Genomic DNA, 22,335 nt, shown 5'->3' with positions numbered 1-22,335 from the left:
CAGCTTAATTTGCTTAGTTGCTGTATCTTGGATTTGCACAGTTTTTAAAAATTAATAAAAATATGTAGGAGAATGAGATAGGATATGTAGTATGAATCTTCAAAACTATGGCATGTAAACTGCCAAATTCCATCTCCTACATCCAACTTCAGTTCCTAGTAAAATAAATAAAAAACCTGAAGGCATCTGTACATTTGCACGGGGCCCTAAAACAAATTGTTATTTTGAAAGTAGGAAGAAAGAATATTGTGTAACAGATTGTTTTAACAAAATTGTGTAAGAAGATAAAGAAGATGCATAGTTTACTGTGCTCTGCAGAAAAGTTCAGTGCAATCTCTTAAGCTGTCTTACTTTAGATCATCTGGGCATAAACACAATTGCATGCATTGAAAAGAGATGGAATGACATCATACAGTAGCTTAGGATTAATGGTAATGTTCACGATGGGAGACAAGTGAGTTACACATGGATCTGTGTAACCTGATCACATGCTACTTTTTTATTAAAGTATCTAGAGATTAATATTCTGTTAATTAAATACTTTGATGGTGCTAAATGAGAGGTGTTGCTAACACCAGAGTTGAAAAAAAAAAATAAAAACAGGATGAGCCCTAGAAAAATGCCATCTATAATGAATTGGATATGAAGAAATATGGCTTTATAAATGCAAGTGACTATCTCTGTGCAGAAAGATAATGAAGTGCATGCCTAACTTTGAATATATGAGTCATCAATTAGCCTGTTCAGAATGCAGTTTAGAAGACATGTCTTCCACAGCTGAAGAATTTTTTTGACCATTCTCACGTGTTCCATATTCTGCCTTGCACATTCCCACCTCTAAAGACACAAATTACCGTCATTTTGGGCAGATGTGCTGCAAGTGCTCATTCATCACTCCTTCAAGTCAGGCAGTGCATCCTTGAACAGCATGTTGGATGACTTCTTACGGCATTTTAGAATAAATTAATAGCAGTTGAGTCAAACTGAAAGCAAAGATACTGAGGACCCTGTACTTTCTGTGCTCCCATTAGGGGTTCTATTGGGCCACAGGTTTTTGTTCTATTACTTGGTATTGGTATTTGACTATGGCAAGAGAATATCTGTTAATATGGGTCAGAGATAATGTGTTAGTCCACTTCTGCATTATTGGACTTCTATTTACTGTCATGAAATTACACTACAAAAGAAACAGAATTGGTTTGACACTGTTTTTCCTCATACATCTTAACTGTATAGTAGTTACAAAGAAATCTGTGCCCTGATTTACTTTTTTGTTGTTGCTTATGTATAATTTGTTAGTTATGTTTCTGTACAGTATATATAGAAATTTTTTTTTACCTTTAAAAGTTTGGGTTAGAGATACCGCCTGATTACAAACTGAATTTTTACTAGTTGTTCAGACCTATTTTTACCTTCAATGCCCTGAAACACCTACACCAACTGTCTTTGAAGGCTATGTAATTAGCTCCCATAGGCAGCTAGAGCTTTTGTTTGAAGCTTCATTTAGGAGAAAATCCCTTGTGTACCATTTTATTATTTTTTTTTTACTTCATTTGCCAGGCTGAATTACAAACTGCTATACATTTATAATACTTATGCAGATAAAATAGGTATCTCTTACCTTCTCCTGTTACTTGTCTGGGTTTTTTTGACTAATGGTAGACTGCTAATACTTATACCTTTTATAGTAAGTGTGGCAAAATGGTCACTGCTTGCTGAACTATTATTTTTGGGAAGTAAATTTTTACATGAGTTCACACTTTAAATTAATTAGTCCATCATGTTTTCTGCTTGGTAAGGTTTTCATGTAGCCTCTGGGTTGCATGTGGATATTCCTACACATGAAAACATCACTGAAAAAGTATAATTATATCTTTTGTCTCTTATTTTTTTTGGCTGCAGAGTGATTTTTTTCACTTGATAAGTCTCAGTATGAAGGACAAAAGACATTAAACATAATTTGTGAAGACATTTTACTTTGCCCACATTATTTTTGAATAGCTGAATGGTTGAATAGGCTTTTTGTCTCAGGCATGAGTATGTTAAAATACAACATTCATGTAATATAGTATAGAATGTAGTCAAGCATAATATAGCACACAATATAGGATTCCATTACCAAAAAGGTAGGAGTTTTTCCTTAACAGAAGAAAAAGAGGAATTTTAATCAAGCTTTTACTGTTTTGGGATTTTTTTCCCTGTAAATTGCTTTTCAGTGAATTGCCACTCTTAGGAGCTTGAAAGAACAAAATGTAGATGCTAAAATTTTAGCTGAAGCTGATGTTATTTTGAGAAGAATAGCTGACTAAGGTTGCAGTGAACTGTGAAAGTACAGTTGAGAATGTTGAGAATGATCAGAATGCAAAATATTTCAGATTTCATTCTACTGTAACTACAAGTTTTTCCTAATATGGAATGACTGGATTATTTGAAGAGCTAATCTGCATATACTGTATTTAAATTGAGCTGTGCTTTCCTTACTGAAATATTATTTTCTCTCTGAACAAAATTGAATTGTATTACCAGAATGTTCATTTAACGTATTTGAAATTCAACATTGAATCATGTACCTGTTCCCATTAAATGGCTTATGAACCACTGTACATGCTGCAGTGTAACTAGAAATTGATCTTCATTTATCTTTAAAGAAATAATTTGTTATTTAAATATTCCATATTATTTTTTTAGTGTTCTTATAAAAGCCTTTACTTTTCAACAGTTTTATTTATCTGATTTTGACATAAGTTTGGGGGTTTGGTTTTGTTTTTTTTTTTGATGGGCTCTAAATATATATTATTCTGGCTTCCATAATGTTTTATGACAAAAGTTAAAATTTACATTTCTTTATTCAGATTTTAGCATTAAAGATGGACTATTATGGAGTTTAATTTTTTTTTTTTTTTTGGCTTTCATTGCCATAAAAATGTGAATTGCCTTAGAAGTATAATATAAATTTTTCTACTGTGGAAGTCTGCAGACAAATAATATTGGGGTATATTTTGACTAAGGAAGGTTTATCTGAGCTGTTTCACAGGTTTCTGAATATTTGTCCTTCTGATCCTTACTTCTGTTGGGTATAAAAGTAGCTGCTTACATAACTTCCCATTTTCTCCTTCAAAAGCCAAATAAATATGTAAATTTGGATTCTGAGGCCTATATAAGAATGCAGATATCGAGTTTCAAGATATAAGAATGCAGATATCGAGTTTCAAGATATCAAGTCCTTTTAGAACAAGAATAGTGCCATAGTTTCCTTGCATGAGAGTGTGTTGGAGTTAGGAAAAAGGTGCTGCAGTCTGACTGAAGGGTGAAAAGTAAGTGGAAGTTTAAAAATGTAAACCCTTTGATCTAACTGGTTTGGCTTGGTATACATTAGATGATAACAAAATTGGTCTTTCTTAGGAGCATCACATATAGGAAGAGTGCAAATGATAGACATTTGTTTTCCTTAGCAAATTTGCAACATATCTCCTTTTATTTAATAACTTGAATAAAGAGAAAAAACGGTTGCAAGATGCTTATTAAGGAGGTGATATTGCAAATCTGATAAGGGGCAATAGCTAATATTTGATACAGCTCTGAGTATTATCAGCTGTAATCTCAGTAAATAAAAATTATAGGTGGTAATACAAAAAAGATTGCTTAATGACCAGTGTGATTTCCAAGTGTCTACTTAAGCATTGCTTGTTTAGGGGATATCCTTTTCTTGACTCACCAGCTGAGAATCTCTTAGTCAGGAAGTGCAGAAGTTCAGATCTCGTAATAAAGCAACACAGATTCTATTGAAATGGAATTGACTCACGCAAGAAATCCTTCTTCTCTCCTGCAGTGTTTAACCATGTGTATTTAACACAGTCCTGCATTTTGGCCTTGTGAACATGAACCAGTCAGTCTGTCAGCTCACATTAATGCTTAAACTGAGTAAAATTTCTTAATGAAGGCATTCAAGTTCTGGAACAGATCCTGTTAGGGAATGGAGTTTTAAAGACTGACTACAAAAGATACCTAACTCAGGTCAGTAGCTAATGATTGTTGCCTCAATGTCTCTCAGAAAAATAAATAGTTTATACTTCACTAGCAGTTATTTGGTTAAGAAAATTGCTATAGTCGATAGCATTTAAATAGAGCTTTTGTAAATTGGCTGGAAGCGTTCTGTTGGAGTGGCTATTGTATTTGGAATAATAAAATAGTGCTTCAGCACGCTATTTGAAAAAAACATATTGGCAGGAATATCTCACATTATCTAAAACCACTGACTAAAGTTTATTCCTTTTTTTTGCTTTGGCAGATCAGTTTAATAAAATAGAAAGCTGATGTGTCTTCTGTGTTTAACAAAAATCTTGAATTTCCCATAAAACTTTGATGCAGTGGACTTCACTTAATTTTGTCTAACCTGTCAATAAATTGTCCCAGTAATCTGGATTGTTTCATGAGGAATGTGTATTTTTCTCAGTGTTCAAGGCAACGTGTGCTCACAACCCAGAAAGCCAGTCATATCCTGGGCTGCATCAAAAGAAGTGTGGTTGAGGGAGGTGATTCTGCCCCTCTACTCCATACTAGTGGGACCTGACCTGGAGTACTGTGTTCGAATCTGGAGTCCTCAGTACAAGAAAGACATAGACCTGTTAAAGCAAATCCAGAGGGGGGCCAGAAAGATGATCAGGGGGCTGGAGCACCTCCCCTGTGAGGACAGACTGCAACAGTTGGGGTTATTTAGCTGAGGGGAGAGAAAACTCTGGTGAGACCCTATAGCGGCCTTCCAGTACTTAAAGGGGACCTACAGGAAAGATGGGGAGTAGCTCTTCATCAGGAAGTGTAGTGATAATGAGGGGCAGTGGTGTTAAAGTGAAAGAAGGTAGATTTAGATGAGGTATTAGGAAGAAATTCTGAACTGTGAGGGCGGTGAGCCCCTGGCAGGGGTTGCCCAGAGCAGCTGTGGATGCCCCATCCCTGGAAGTGCTCAAGGCCAGGCTGGATGGGGTTTTGAGAAGCCTGGTCTAGTGGAAGGTGTCCCTGCCCATGGCAGGGGGTTGGAACTGGATGATCTTTAAAAGTCCCTTCCAACCCAAACCATTCTGTGATTCTATGATTCCATGATTCGCTTTGTACATCATTTAGACTAAATTAAATGGAATCATCCTCATATTTGTGGACAGAGCCTTGAGGGGTTCATAATTCAAGTTTAGAAACTGAAAAATTCAGTGAATAATGCAAAATAATTCTAATAAATATCTTACAAATCAGAACCCTCCAGGAGCACTTAAACAATATTCTGTTTCTTTTCAGTTTACAAAATATCTTTAGGCTTAGGGCCATTTTCCAGTAAAATTTTATGAATGTTTGATGAAAAGACGTAACAGAATATTTACCTGCTCAGAAGTCATGAAGTCTTGTTAATAAGGACTAAAAATATGTATTTTAAGTTTAAATACATTTTCTCAAGATACATCTATCCTATAATAACTTTTTATTAGTCTTTCAGTGTTTCTGACATTTAAATTATTTTATGAAGCCACTTACTAAAATAAATTCAAAACTCTCTGAGTTCTTTTGAAAAAATTCTTTGAGACTGTTTTGGAAAATAAGCCAAAACCAGCTGAGGCATTATCAAGGGAAAAGGCCGTGCTTTCAGATCCTGCTTTAAATCTGGCAAGGTCTGAGTCAATCCTCTTTTTGTCTGAAAGTTCACATGGATATTTGGAGGGCAATGTCGTCACCCTGGCTGTCAGTTATTGAGAGAGAGAAAAGAACATTCATGCCAGATGGTCTCATCCTTTTTATCAGATATGTAACGGTGACAGACAGCATGTGAGTTAGGCAGCAAGAAGAGAAACGTGAGGGAGGAAAGAAATATAGATGTCAAAAAGATACTTTAAGTCTTCTTTCTTGTGAATAATGGAATAGATACCAGTGCAGGGCCGGAATCCTTTGTGTCTGAGGAAGCAAGGTACGTGTTAATTCTCGGCTTTACAGTGTACGGAGATGCAACATTAATACAATAGCGATGTAAAGATACACTATATTTTCTCAACTTTAGTTTTTGTTCTACAACAGATTTTATGTTTTTCTAAGACTAATTAATCATGAAAGATTTCAAAGTTAAAGATACATGTATAGATTTAAAAGTTAAAGATATGTGTATAGATGAACACAGAACATTGTTGCGTTGTCAGTATGCTCAGATTAATTTTCCTCTGTTAACTTGAGAACTGTTGGTGTTTTGAAATGCCAGCTTCCTGAGTTATTACATATCCAATCCTGAGATGACATATATTGATTTTGAAAGTTTTTATTATTAACTTTTTTGGTAAAATATTCCTATATCCTGATTCTTTGCTCTGGTGCTGCACCAAGTCTTTCAGCTATCCAGCTGCCCCAGCCTTTTAGTGGAACTCAGTTAAAATAAGAAAATCTGTGAGATTGTTTACCATGGCATATTTTCCTCGTCATGTAGGATGGAGATTGATTATTCAGTTCTTGCAGAGTACCATAACGGTTCAAGTCATATCTGGGCTACATCAAGAGTAGCATGGTCAGCAGGTCAAGAGGAGTGATTCTCCTGTTCTACTCCACCCTCATGAGACCCTGCCTGGAATACTATATTGAGCTCTGGGGATCTCCAGTACAAGAAAGACATAGACCTGTTAGAGCAGGTCCAGAGTAAAGCCACGAAAATGATAAGAGGGCTGTAACACCTCTCTTGTAAAGAAAGGCTGAGGCAGTTGGAGTTATTCAGCCTGGAGAAGAGAAGGCTCCAGGGCAACCTTGTTGCAGCCTTTCAGTGTATAAGGGAGCTTATAAGAAAGATGGAGAAATACTTTTTAATCAGGGCCTGTAAAGACAAGACAAGGGGCAGTGGTTTTAAACTGCAAGAAGGTAGATTTAGATTGGATGTAAGGAGGAACTATTTTATGATGAGGGTAGTGAGTCACTGGAGCAGGTTGCCCAGAGAAGTTGTGAATGCCCCATCCCTGGAAGTGTTCAAAATCATGGCTTTGAGCAATCTGATACAGTGAAAGACGTCTCTGCCCGTGGCAGGGGCACTGAATCTTTAAAGGTCCCTTCCAACTCAAACCATTCTCTGGTTCTATGAAATACTGTCTGTCCTGGTAGTAAATAAGCAGCCTGTGCAATTCTTACACAGTGAAAACACCATCAAAAGGAGACCAAGATGCAGAGGGATCCTATTAAACAGATTAATTTAGTATTGTTTCAATGTATTTTGACTTTTCATGTCATGACAAGTTATATAAGCACTGGCAAAGTATTATCAATCGACAGGTTCTTGAACATCATCCAGATCAGGTAAGACTACATGTAATATTACTTGTTTTAGTTTTGGATCAATATGCTGTTGGTCTCAATTCATGATGCTGCAGCTGCATCACACATAACCCACCTATACCATAATGGTCCTAAAGTTAGTGACAGGTTTTTTCTTGCACTCTGATCCTAATAAAACTGGTTTTTCTGTCACTTATTTCACAGGTTAGAGCAGGGCTTCCCTATTTGTATATTCCCTATTTCTCTACACAATTGGTTTGCCTTTGTGAGTTTGGTTTTGTTGGGACAGTGCTTTTGGTATTCGTTTGGGATTCATCTCATTTGGCTTTAAAAAGCTGCGGTGTGGAAGTTTGTATGTTAGTTGTCTAGTCCTCCTTTACACTATATTGAGAGAAATAAGCACTTCTACGGAAAAATTAATCTTGTCCCATGATAGACATCTACATTTCCTACATTCTGCAAGTGCCATTTTTTTCTAGTTGACTCTAAGGCAGTGTTTGGTGACTTAGGGAGCTTGCTCTGGAGTGCTTAAAATACCGTTTTCTCAGACTAGGTGAGATCACCTAGCCCCTTGAGTCTGAGGATTGGTGTTCTATTTGTTTTAAAGAAAATTTAAAGTTAAAAAATGTTTTGTTTTAAATAATAATGTAAGACAGGCAGCAGTTCTATTGAAAACCACATTGATAATGTCTTTAGGCTGCTTTTTTGCGAGGTTTACAATTGAGTCTTAATGATGACAATGATTGCTAATTTGAATATCCTAACACGTAATATTTAGTATCAGAAAGACATTTCAATTTCATTTAGTATTTTTGGAAACTGCTTTATATAAATGAATGATTGCTCTGATTTTTCACAAAGCATTGTCCAAGAGATGTAGATGCCAGTTCTTAGCCATGAGGGCCGTGATAGTTTATTCACACTTTACACAGCGTGATACCATGCAACAGATTCATAAATGCTAACTTTAGCTTGAGTTTATCTCCCTCAGCTCCCTTCACAGTCGATGGAGAGATGTAGGTTCTCTAGGGGATGATTTAGAGAACCTAAACTTAGTTTTCTGCTCTGAATTGCTCATTAGAGTTGTCTGCCATTGACTGTAGAGGGAGCCTGGGGAGAGCAGAGTCTCTGAGCTGACTTGAAGAGTGAATATCCCCATGTACATAGACAAAATCTAATACTCTGTAAGCACTTGTAGGCCGGTGTGCACCCATTAAGGTGTATGTTGAAAATTAAGGTTCTTGTCCCATATTGTGTAGAGATAGTTAACTGCAATATATTTTCTTTGCACCTTTAAAAGCAGTATCACAATATAGCATGTCAGATGGAGTAAAATCTATTAATTCTAGAGTAAAATATGCCATATTTGGTCTGTATTTTAAGGTATGGAATGATACGGTTTCTGGTACATGTGTTATTTAGTTTTCTAGTTCTGATTTTTTCTAGGTATGCTGAGTTTCAGAGGAGATTTCAAACACACACACATACACACACATTAAGTTAGAGATCCAATTTTACTGCTACTGAACAGAGCAAAAATATATGTAGTCATGATTTTTATCTTGATATGAATTTTATCTTTATGTAGTCTTGATAATGTTTGGCATAGTATTTATACACTTTTAGGTATGCAAACATGGTTACGAAAATATTATTATATAGTTACCTCATCTACATAATAAAGTAAAACAAAAATATAATCCTTGTGTATGCATTCTTAACGTATTTTGTATTAAGCATGTAAATTTTTCGATGCCATTTGGCAGGAAAATATAAATTAAACTATTTTAAACAGATAGGAATAACTGGATTAATGCCATATAAGGCACAATGAGCAAAATGATAAAGAAAGTCATTCTTCCCATTAGCAAGACTGAAATTTAATGTCCCTTTGATAGCATCAGTTTTATGGTCAAATCTAGTTGTGTAGTGACTTTGAGAAGGAAAAAGGTTTTATTTATGACTGATCTTTTCATCACATTTATTAAATCCTGAGTTAAAAGATGGTCTATCATGTTTCCCTGTAATTAATTTTAAACAAGCTTACAGAAGCAGAATTAACATTTTTCTTTCCCTTTGTTCTTTTTTTTTTTTCCTTTCTGGGAAGGCACTCTGCCCAGAATAAAATACTGTAAATTGTTGAGTGATTTGGTCTTTTGGGGGCAGGGGGAGTTGTTTTTTAATATTTCACTTAATTAATTGAAGACGTCCATGCTGAAACTTGAGTCCTCACTTTCAGGACTGTATTGTAGGTATTCTTAAAAAGATGCTCCCTGGGGATTTATATGAACATTTGTGGGATACTATTTCTTTATACAGGCTTATAGGTATGCTGCTTACTTTGGCAGAATCGTGTGAGTCATTTTTTGATAGACTTGGGAGCATCTAGATTCTGCATATCGGGTTACTGTTTGTGAGTCAGCAAAAATGAGTTGCTGATGACCAGTAATTTGAAAGAGAAAGCAGATGCCAATACCTGTGGTTCCTTGAGGTGCCCTGTGCTTATGGAGGCACGGTACTTTCTCCGTCCTCACCACTGAGTCTCCCGTCTGGATTCTGCAGAGGCAAGGGAGCTGCAGGTCCTCACATCGCCCTTTACATACTTGTAGGGAGTAGGGTGGGAGCAGTCAGGTGCAGCCCCAACAAATATCGATGGCCTTAAGATTACATGTTGAGTGCCTGAGGTATCTGTGCATCAAAGAACGCCAGTTACTTTAAGGTAAGTAATTATTCTCTTGATTTTTTTTTTTCTTTTTCCTTCTCATGATTATTCCTACAAACAGGCAAACTGATTAAGTCTCTGTATATGGGATAGTAAAAGGGATTACGTGCAAAAGTGATGACTGCAAAAGCTAGCTGTAAAAACAAATTTTGAATTTTTTTGTTGTTAACCTGTACTCTTAGATATAAACTACCAAAGAGTCTGTCTGCCTCTTCCTGTGAAATTTTTATGTATCTCCCTGATCTGCAGTGGCTAGATAGTAAATAGATAAATTAAATATTTGTTATTACAGACACGGGTGGAAGAACTAAGTACATTTTGACACATCCAGAGCTATTGCATAATATCTGGTGATTCATAGAAATACAAAGATAATAGTTTTCAAAGATCTCCGACTCCTTTTGACGTTTTAAAATGTGCGGTGATCCTAAATATTCTTGGAATATAATGCTCCTGAACAACTGATCCAGTACCTTAATTACTGAAAATACTTTTCATATTTGGGTGTCTGCACCTTGGAAAATAAATAAAAAGCAAGCTGCTTATGTATTACTGTATATTTTCCTCAGAAGATTTTATTTTCAGTGGCTTTTTCTGAGAGTTCTGCTGAAAACCTGTGTGTTTGTACAGGGCACTGAATTGTCTGGGAAGAGCAGCTCTGATTAGATTCTTCTGTTATTTCTTGGCCAGTTAATTATGTTTCTTAAGCACAGTCACAAATATAGATTGAGGCATATTGCTTTTATGGTTTATTCAGTGGACTGCATTGCATATTTTGAATTGGTGAAGAAGCATGTCTTTGTGATACTGAGTGTGTAGTTACATTTTATATATTCAGTGACCCAGTATTCTGTAGCATTTCATATGAGCCATAAGAGAAAATGAACAAAGACTAAATGCATGAGTCATTATTTGCTGAAAGGATCGTGTATTCGCATTTTTACTGTGTCCCTCAGAGTGAACTTGTATGTTTTTTGTTTTGCAGAGACTGAAGTTTTTTTCTAGTGAATATCAGAGTAAATGTGCAGTTGTCTCCTTTTGCTGTTCTTTCAACCAGAAAGTACAATGCATGCCCAGCATGTACTCTCTAGTTCTGATAATGGCATGAAAAGTATGAAGCTTTATAGAATATCAACTAAATACTATGGTTATTTTAAAAAACTGTCCCTTTCCCTGCAAAAAACCCTTAAACTTTTCAAAAAAATATATGCATTAGTAGACTATAAAACCACTTTGACACTAGAACAGCTACTACATATACTCATTTCATGATATAATTAATTTTGTGGAAAGACAGGTAAAATGTTTTAAATAGTCTGTGCCAGATGCTTGGAAATTTTAAGAAAGTAATTATAATAATCTAATTATTATAAAAAATAATTTTGTTTCTGAATATTAGAAAAATAGAATTTATTTGCTTTTTGGTATATTTACTATTCTAAGCTGATAATAGAAGTTTGTCCAGCCTCATTGGCTTGGACATAAGGGATGCTATGGATTTAAAAAGCCATGATGTGTAGAAAAATCAAATTAACAAGTTCACTGAAGTATGATTTTCAAGAGAGAAAATGTAAGTAAAAATTCCCAAGGCTTTCTAAGCCTGAGTATCATAGTTCAGGGGCATACTGAATTTTGATAATTGAGAAATATCCATATAAATGTCTTTGGAGATGTGAGAAATGTGGGTGCAATACTCCAAAGGACATAAAGGGGCATCTTTTCTTCTTTCCCCCTTGGGTTTTTGATCCAGCAGTCGTGTTATGCCCTGCACAATGTCCCCATTAGATCATGACAAGAAAAGCAGTTGCACTTTTTAACTAGAAGAGCATAACATGTTTAAGCTTACCATTATTTATTAGAAAAGTATTCTATAAGTACGTGTAAATTGTTTTCTAATTCAGAAGTAATGTAATCTGGGGTTTAGAAAAAGATATTTGAATTCTAAAACTTGCCATGTTTGCTTTTGTGTTCATTGTTGAGAACATAATGGAAATATCTATTTTACTGAACAGAATGTGGTAAAATACCAATATTTAGATTTATATAAAGGACTAAATTTTGATCTATATAGAGTGGGCCAGAGAGTTCATAAACATGCACTTCACTGAAGGTTTTGATGTTAGCTGTTTAAGTACTGAAAATTGGCTTACAGTGAAACTGTCTCATGGCATTGTCAACACTCCACTAGATAAAAAATTTGATTAAACTGATGGCACGATTGCCCATTGTCTCAGCCAGCTTTCATCTCACTGACAGGTCTCTGGACGTATTTTAAAATCTGACAATATCTGATCTATTTCAATACCTGGAATTACAATTGAAGTTATGTCTGTCTGGACTTTTTTGTCCTTCTAAAAATCAGTCCCCCCCAGTATTTAGTTTTAGCTGCATAAAATGAAGGCTAAAGTTATCCATATACAGACTTTTTTTCTGACATTCTTGTTTTCATCAGAAGATATAGCTCAGTGTGAAATTTAGCAATGAGAGATCTCTTTTTTTTTTTTTTTTTCCTTAATGGCCTTTTTTTTCCAGATTTAGGTGTCTGGATCTCTTTAAAGGATGCCGCATTATTGTTAATAGTGATCTTGGTAGGACAGGGTCACAAATGATGTCAGATTAAGCTTTATTATAAATGCATTATTTTGCATACTTTAATTTTTTTGTCTTTTTTTTTTTATTATTATAGCAACAGCAAGGAGCAAATAAGAAGTTTTCGTGAACACAACTACAACAAAAAAAATTCAGAGATACGTGGAGTAATTATTGCCTGTTGTCAGTTCTCCTTTTGAAAAATCCAAGCTTTAAATCTTGTTGAAATCTCTTGAATTCTCTGGATATGACTAAGTATGCCTCAATTTCACTATTTTAATTTTTAATAGGCTTTGAAACTTACTGGCTTCTGATAGTTATCCTGACTGGGTAACATTTTTATTATTAACCACCACTACAAAACATATGACAGGAATATCACCTCTCAATGAATGGGTAACAAATTCTCCAAAGAGAAGGCAATACATATTCTGTAGGCACACTACAGAAAATTGCTAGTTATACTAGAATAGTTTTCACTCTTTAGCAAAACAAAGTCTTTAAAGAAAAGATACAGTAGTTGGAATAGAAGTACAATTTTTGTTTCAACCATTCACTTTTTTGTTAAATTTTCTACATTTAATATGCCAAAAGAATGTTCAGACTTAATAGGTTTTGCCATATTACAATTCACTCTGAAAAAAATTAAACATACTGTAGACAAGCCTTATTATTTTAAGTAATATGTATTTTAAACAATTTTTCACATAGATTGCTGAAGGTCAGACTGCTGTTTGTCTGGGTGTTACAGAGAATTTATAAGTAGGTTTTAAATCTCCAACAGAAGCATTTCTACTGAGATAAAAGTAATGAGAGGAAAATAGTTTTTCTGGTGAAATGGTCTGTCTTAAAGTAATGGTTTCGGGAAAAGCCTTGAAATACGGACTCAGATGTTAGGCACTTCTGAGAATCTCAGACTCCTAGCTGGAGTAAATGTGGTGATATCAGAACCACTAAATAGGTCTCATAATGTAATGAAGAGAATCTCACTTACAGTAGGCGCAGGTTATGCTGCACATGCTCTCTTGCTTCTCTTTCTATTTCTTTTCTTTGCAGCTTTGCAGATGTATGCTTCCCTTTTTTTTTGGTCTCTCCATTCCTTCTTGTACTGAGGGCATAGAGGAATAATCTGAAGGTGGTCACATTCTGGATGTGCAGTAGCCCATCCATTGCATAACTACTTGTCTGAGATTTTCCAGAAGTTTGTCATATATCCCCTTCCTCCTTTGCATTATTCATCGGAATTCCAAATAAAGGTTTTATCTTTTCAATGGACCTATTTCTTTTTCATCCATTTGTTGCTAAAGTAACAAATTCAGAAGACTTAAATGTTATTTATAATCAGAGTAAGTGTGCATTGGTGTTATATGTGTCGTGACTTCCATACAAGAGAACATGGACAACCTGCATTGAAACTGCCTCATACAGCTGCAGCATTGGAGGCTTTTCATACCAAACTGCTGCTTAAGTGTTATACTGGTGATCTCACCCTGAACTTGTGTTCGAGGCTAGGTATCTTCCACTCTGCAATCTGCAGCACAATATTGCATAAAAATAGTGAAGACTGAATGTTAAATCATCTAAACTGTAAAATAATTGTTAGTCATTGTAGAGTAATTGTACCACTGTTCCTTAGTGTACTACTTACTGTAAGAAAAATGTGCAGGTCATCTCAAACCAAGAATTCTGGGAGTCTTCTAATTTAAATTACCTTTTTCAATCTTGCTATTTGCTTTGTATCCATTTCTGAGATCAGTGTGTTTCAATTGTATCTCCCATGCTGATCGTGAATCTTTCCTTGAGAAAAGCCTCCGTAACTCCAGTTCATATGAAGAGATACAGTTCAATCCAAAGTCTGCTTTTTTGTTGCTTACCTCAGAATGGGGTGTCATAAAAGATGACCTGAAAAGATAATATGATCTCTCAGGAAAAGGCTCTGAAGATAAATGCTTTAAAAATATGTTTGATTGGAAGGCCTGATGCAAACATTCTTTAATGGAAGAGATCTGATTTGCAGTTGGACACAATGATGGTACTATGCTTGAAAGCTGAATGCCTCTTGTTAAAAGGTGGTATAAGAATGTGTAGGGCCTGAATCCCTGGTGTTGATAAGGTTGTGATTTTGCCATAGCTGCAAGATACTTTTGATTGCTAAGAACAGGAATATGTGTGGATTCAGGAAGAGTAACTAAAATATGAAATGCATATTTTTATAAGGTGTATTGCTTTTTATTTGCTCTTTTGCCATCTTGTCTTACTGTCCTCAATATGCCAGTCAACTATGGATCATGTAAAGAACTGGAAAGTTTAATGTATAAGCAGAAAACAGTTTTGCAATAAAATTGATGTGCAGGTTGTGTTACTGGAACAAACCTATGTTTGGTTTTTGGGCATCAGAAGAAATTAATCTATGTACTAGAATATTTGGAGTATTTATATTTTGCTGTAGTACATGAAACACTAGCATAGTTATTGTTAGAAAGCAGTTAACTTGACAACAGATGGAATCAGGAAAGGAAATCATGTCTGCGTTGAAGTTCTCTTTAATAGTCAGCTAGCTTCAGAAATAAGTCCAGAGGACTAGTTTTCTCTTTTATATTACTTTGGAAGTAATATATATTACAAAACCCCTCTTATGCTATTGCTTGAGCTTGGTCATTGGATCAGGTCATAAAACTCCTCTTCACATGTCCCATCAAAATCACTTGTGATTCTTCATTTCTGAAGGCTGTTCATACGAGTATTCTTATAGGGACACCTAGCACCAATGTACTTGCCCTAATGTTACTCATGCAGTCATTCCCTTTTTTCATGAGATAATCATCCCAGAGATACTTTCAGGCACCTCAAGTTTACCATAAACAATGAAATATGGAGACTTATACTCCTACTTGTTAAACTCTATCAAGGAGATTCCCTGAAGATTAGAGTTTGTGAGTATATATGATAAGGCCCTTGTGATCTTGAATTCTTAATCTTGGCCACCCACAGATTTTTGGAGTGCAAAAGTGTTGGGCTTTTTATGTTTTTTTTTTAAAGGTGCGGTGTAAATGATTGTTGTCATGTTGCTAGTCTAAGGGTGATTTGGACATATGTTTCTCCACTAACCCTCTCTTTTCCTTTGAGTTAATAGACAAGGAGGTCGAGGTATCAAATGCTGTAGGCAAGAAATGCTGTCATATTCTAGACTAGAAGACTCTTTGTGGCAATATCCATTCTAAGAAGGAAGAGTAAGGGGCAAATAATTCCTAATCATAGGAAGCCAGAAGACAAAATTTATGAATAAACTAGCAAACTTATATTTGAAAATTTGGGAGTGGGAGTGGGAATGATAAGAAACACCTTGAAATCAGGAATATTTCTGGGCATATGTCTAGGCAACTGAACCAGAGTATCAGTTTGTTCCTGCATGGGTACTTAGCCTGTATACCCATGAAGTCCCAGGTCCTGTTCAGTGTACAGGAGCAATGTACACTTCCTTCTTGTTTCCCACAAGCATTGTTATTACAGAGAATGTAAGTAATGACAGAAACTTAGATTAAGAGTATCCTGGATTGCATTTATTTTGTGTCTGTCTTTCCTAACACGGATTTTTTGGTTTGATTTCTGTAGACAATATTTGTAAAGGTGTAATGTTGATTTACAGTTTTACCTTTTCATCAAATCATCATTAAGCAAAATTTTATTATCTTTTTGAATACAACTTCCTTCAATTTAGAATTTATCATATTCTTCATTCTTTCATGGGTTTCTTTACCCAACGTATCAACTAGTGCTCAATACTGATTGCAAGATATACAACTTCTAGATAAAACAACGAAAGCATTTTACTCCATTGAAATGCATATCTCTGTGTTTGATTTCAGCTCCCCTCTATTTATAAGATAATAACAGAGTAGTCCTGAACAAGTTCCCAGTCCAGGTTCTTGCAGTATTTATAGGCTTCTCTGTTAGTCCCTCTGATTATACATGATTTGCATGAAGCGCCAATCATCTCACTGTTTGTATTACAGTCTTTAATCACTATTTTATGTGATGAATAGATCCATTATCCCTGATAATCCAGAACTGAAACATCAAGTCCAGTATAAGTGGAAGACTCTTTTTTTTTTTTTTAATCCAGAATTTATGAACTAAAAAAGTACTTTCTGCAGGCAGTGAGAGGACCTGTGGTCCTACAAGTATTAGACTGACCTGAACAGGAAATGGCTTTTGATTCACTAAGTGTTCTCTTAAGGCTACTTGTTGAGAAAGAGAGAACGCAGAATTTTGTATTAAGTTGGATTAAGACGAATTACGTGATTGCTAGTCTTTACCAGCCTTGCAGAGTCCTCAAGTATTTTGCTGGATCAGTCTTTGCCTGTGAGCCTGTATCTTTGATGATTCTTGACAAAGAGTTTTCAGAATGTCTGGCAAAATGTTGGATCTCTTGGCTATGAACATGTTTTCCATGTTAAGTTTGCTGTCTTGCAGAAATATGTGTTGTTCTTAACAACTTTAGAAGTTTGACTTCCTTTTCTCTTATTTCTTCCAGTAGCGTAAAAACTTTCCACTTGACATTCCCTTAAGCCAGTGCTTTAAGGAAGAGCTATGGCAAAAGTATGCATAAATAAGACAGCTACAGTCAAAGCAGTGAGGTGAACCTAGGTGGGTATTTGTATCTAAAAGTCTCTAGGGTTGTTGCACTTAGAGGAACTATGAACTATTCTGCTGCAATTAGTGCTGGTGCAGTCTAACTTTGTTGCGTGTGGTAAAATTGTCTAGTGGAACAATTGTGACAAGTCACAAGAGCAGTCCTAGTGCAGAATAAATGATCAGCAAGATAAAGCAGCAGTACAGAATAAACTATAGATAAAATGCTTCCCTGTTAGTTTAAATGACCGAGAAAGAGAAAATAAGTTGTAAAGTTCTTCTGTTTTTGAAAATAAATTTACACTTTAATACTGTTTTTTTATGACATACAATATCCTTTTAAAGTCATATGTAAAGTTCCTACTGTCATGTAAACTGATCTAATTGATCATGTAACTGATCTAATATAAACTGATTCTGTTTTTGCTAAACTGGAATTTTTCTTCATGTGCCCAATATTTTGTTAATCATGGACAAATGCTAGCTATAAAATGCTTCTGTATCATTAATGTCAGTTTTCAGCCTTTACACTATTGATCAGTAACTGCACCTGAATTCTCCATTCAGAGATAGTCTTTAATGCATTATTAAAGGTATTTCTAAACTGGTCTAAAAAACCAAAAAGGGGCTGAAGGAGAAACATCTATAACCTCTAGCACAGTAATATCTTTCTGTCCACTTTTCACAAAACTGGCCCTTAAAAACCCATTTTTTTTATGATTTATTGATGATGGTAATTTTCTCAAGAATTTATCTGTATTTTAGGTGTTTATCTCTGTGGCAAGAATTTTCCTACATGAGTATAATTATCCACTCCCTTTCCCCATCTGCACCCCCACCCCCACCGTTTCACTACTACCACCTGAAATTTCTATGTATTTGTAAATCAAACCCAAAATTCCAACTGAGTACTACTGGTTCTTCTTGCCTTGCTACTGGACTTACAGCTGTAGGGAAATGGCCAGATAGTGGAAAGGTAAAATTCTTTAGGTTGTGCTATTAATAGTGTATCATCTGTGTAAACCCAAATAATCTAATCCATTGCATTGGGAAATATCACCCTAATAATGAGGATAAATGAGCTTGCTGCCACAGTATGGCCAAATATAAGGAATATAATTTGATATTTTTTTTTCCTTCTCAGCAAAGTTTCAGTTATATCCAGCATTAATTTAATATTTTGGAAAAAAACATCCTGTGGAGGAAAGACATCAAACTACATGATCGTGGTTATCAGTCTCTCATTATTATATATTAATCTATTAATTTTGTAACTGTTTTGTGTTAGTTCACCTGGATATGCTTTTCAAAATTGCTATATACTGTGAAAGATTCTTTGCCAATTGTAAAAAACAAGCCTGTCCAACTATCCATTTTGATTATTTTTCTCTTATAAAATTACAGAAACTTGATCTTTGCTTTATGCTCCGTTAACTCTGGCACTCAAATGTTTTTTATGGTCTCTTGCAAAGTTAGCCTGGCTCCCCAGCCTGGTGTCCAGTTACTCTCATGCTTAAAGTGCTTCAGTGGGCATACATTTAGCCTGTCTTTTTGCTTAGCTCAACAATGAAAATAAAGGTTAACTTAAAAAATACTACCCATCCCAACAGTCTGACAATAACAGTACTGAAAGTGATGAAGTTATCACTAATCTCTAAAAGCTTTCATGAACGTCTTGATAAAATGTTTTACATCATGACCCCTTAATTGCTTTTGTCCTGTTCCAATACTGTGTTTTCTTAGCCCATTGCTCACATTCTACTTAAGACTGAGGTATTGAGAGCACTCTGTAATTTTTATAATAGACTTCTGTTATTGAAGGTACTGAGAACCTCTCTGACTTGAACAGTTCCCTCTCAGTGTTTCTCAAGTATTTGGCAATTGAGTCTAGTTGGTCTTGGCTGGCCTTCTTTTCATTAGTTCTCATACCTTTTCTAGAAATGCTGTTGTTGAAGGAAGAAGTGATCCATGTTAGATCCAAAATCTTCTAATACATAGTCCTGAACATTAGGTAGAATTTCATCATTTGTATCGACTTTGGAGAATCCTACTGAATACTAGCTTGGATAAAGGGTTGTGCTGGTGACAGCAACTGTAAAGAATGAACTAATTGGATGCTTATATACACATGGACTTACAAAATGAGCATTCATTTCTCCTGTGGAATATAAAAAGCTGGCATCTTATTTTCTTTTTCAAGTAATACTGGAGTAATTAAGTCTATCTTCATTGCAGTAGAATGCAGAATACATCTCAAGGCTTGATTATGTTACAAGACTAGGTTTATTTTAGATGTTTCATTTTCAAGTATTTTTGAGTTTATTTTAGGTGTTTCATTTTCAAGTATTTTTGATTCTCTCACAATTTTCTTGGAAGAAACACAGTTTTATATTTCAGTGATTTTTCTTCATGGCCATTGTGTTTCTAGTAGTTCTGCAAGGACTATTGGACACTGGTTTGCTTCCTGCTGGAAGAGGTTGATACTTTCCTGTGTATGTTCTATACTGCCGTCATCTTGATTGGATACTACCTTTCCATATAAAAGCTGCTAGGCAGCCAGGGTTACCCTTTTCACTTCCAACTATTCACTCCCACACACTTTCTAGAGTAGGTAGTGATCTTCCATATGGATTTTTACAAAGATCCAGGAATGAGTTTTCTTCTTTGGAAAGCTGCATGTTGAGCGTCTTTTATGGAAGACTTGCTCTAGTGCAGACATCTGTAAGAGATGATCAGAAATGAAAAGGGGGGAATATTCAGAGCTGATCTCAGCTCTGCAGGAAAGCAAAGTCACTCTGGTAGAAAGCATAGAATCATAGAGTCATTTAGGTTGGAAAAGACTGTTAAGATCATCAGGTCCAACCATTAAGCCAGGACTGCCAAGTCCACCACTAAACCATGTCCTTAAGCTCCACATCTCCATGTCTTTTAACTACCATCAGGGATGGTGACTCAATCACTTCTCTGGGCAGCCTGTTCCAATGCTTGACCATCCTTTTGGTGAAGAAAGTTTTCCTAATATCTAATCTAAAGCTCCCCTGGTGTAACTTGAGGCTGTTTCCTCTTGTTCTGTCGCTTGTTATCTGGGAGAAGAGACCCGCCCCCACCTTGCTACAGCCTCCTGTCAGGTAGCTGTAAAGAGTGATATGGTTGAGCCTCCTCTCCAGGCTAAACAACCCCAGTTCCCTCTGCTGCTCCTCATAAGACTTGTGCTCCAGACCCTTCACCAGCTTCATTGCCCTTCTCTGGACACACTCCAGAACCTGTACATCCCTCCTCTAGTAGTGAGGGCCCCCAAACTGAACACAGTATTTGAGATGCAGAGTTGTGCACTTCTAAGTGGAGCAGCAGGTCACTAACCGTTTCTTCCTGGACTGTGGGGAGATACCGAATTCAGGGATCTGAACAGGGTATCTGAAGGTGGTTCTGCTATCTGTTGATATTTCCAGAAACCGGGTTGTTATTACACACATGATTTTACTACATGGTAGCGTGGTGGGAATCTTTTCACATAATGTCTCTGAAAACCCAGGCAGCACAGGCATGGTGGACATCCCTATCTCCTGTCTGAGCTCTGGGATCTAAAGTGAAGGAGGTCAGTCTAGGCAGCTGTAACTGTTTGGTCCTGGACGTTTGGGTTCACATTTGGGATCACATAAGGACTGTGAATTGCAAGCCCGGTACTTAAACTACCGTGGAGCAAGTCACATCCTACCAATATATAATATAGGTCCTGTAACTTTCATGGTGCTAAAGGTGTTTGCTTCTGTGTTGGTTAGAGTTAGGTGCTGCTTTAAAAATGCACACATTTAATCCCTTTTCACCAGCATATTGAGAATGACAGTTGAATTGGAAATTCAAAATTTTATGTACCATGGTAATTTCTAAGAGTTATTGAATGCACCTGTCTCATTTCATAGTTGTCCAGCTGATGTTCCTTAGCATAAACACGTTTAGCCTGCCAGCTTTGTCCTGGAGAAGCTGCTGCATTAGTCCACTGTTCATGATGAGCCACCACTGATTAATTCACTGGATTTAATAAGGGGCCTTTACCTCATATTACTGAAGAAAGTGGACATTTTCACAGCAATTATTTTCTGCTTGCTCTTTTATGAGGGCATCAAAACAGCTCAGTATGACCTATTTAATCTCTTCCACACTGAATATGAACCACAGAGATATTTTAAAACTGAAGTTCATTGTGTGATATCAGATATATATTGTAATTTTGGATACAATAAAGAGAGAAAAAAACGGAAAAGAAACACTGACTCATTCATTAGTGAAGTTACAGTTTTAGGAGTTCAGCCACCCAAAACAGCCTGCAGAGGTGTTATTAGGCAAAACAGTTCTCATATGACTGTCCATGTTGCTTACTGTTTGATCATTATTAAAGTCGCTATATTTTTTATTAAATGGTGATAATACCTAGTAATAATGGGGTGTTTCTTTGAAAGGAAATTCTCCTTTTCATCACACTTAAAGGTTTTCTTTGAAAAAAACAGGATACTTTCAACTGCTGGGAAAAACACCTGCTGAACGATACCTGTGGTAAGAAAATGAAACACTATAAAAAGATTAGACTCCAAATTAGATGAAATGATATATAGACGAAGTGTATTATGATATATTCCCTGTGACGGCCAAGGGAAAGAACTTTGGTGTCAGAATGCCTTTTCTAGGACTATGAACTCACTGTTATAGAGGTGGAGAAAATCTGCGTTGCTGCTAAGTCTGTAATTTCCCATGTCATGCCACTTTAACATAGTTTACATTTATTACAGTCAAATTTGGCTGGAGTATGCTGCTTTTTATTAAACATAATTTATTTGTAAGCTCGTTTGCATAGACAAAGGATGCATGGCTTGTATAATTGTGGAAAAATGTGTTTATTATTATTTAATGCAAATGAGACCGTACACATCTGCTATTATTTTCACATTCTCACGATATTTTGAAAGTGAGTTCTGATCACTGTTGCTAGGAAAATTAGTCCATTGATTTTAATTTTTTTTTAATAGTATATAAAAAAGAGTATTTTCAGTTCTACAGTACGTTTGTCACATCAGACTGAAGTAGATACTACAGCTATTTTAGCCCAACGGTTG

The 22,335-nt window shown here is 35.7% G+C and overlaps 1 protein-coding gene across 49 annotated transcripts in view; it reads left to right on the top strand.

The window, feature by feature from the left end:
• RIMS2 (regulating synaptic membrane exocytosis 2) overlaps nucleotides 1-22,335 on the top strand; it is a 483,861-nt gene that overhangs the window by 171,507 nt on the left and 290,019 nt on the right. The gene's annotated exons all lie outside the window — the stretch shown is intronic.

This window comes from Falco peregrinus, chromosome 3, assembly GCF_023634155.1.
Source record: "Falco peregrinus isolate bFalPer1 chromosome 3, bFalPer1.pri, whole genome shotgun sequence".
Lineage (NCBI taxonomy): Eukaryota > Metazoa > Chordata > Aves > Falconiformes > Falconidae > Falco > Falco peregrinus.
The sequence above is the reverse complement of the archived record's forward strand: the minus strand, read 5'-3'. Positions and strand labels throughout refer to the sequence as shown.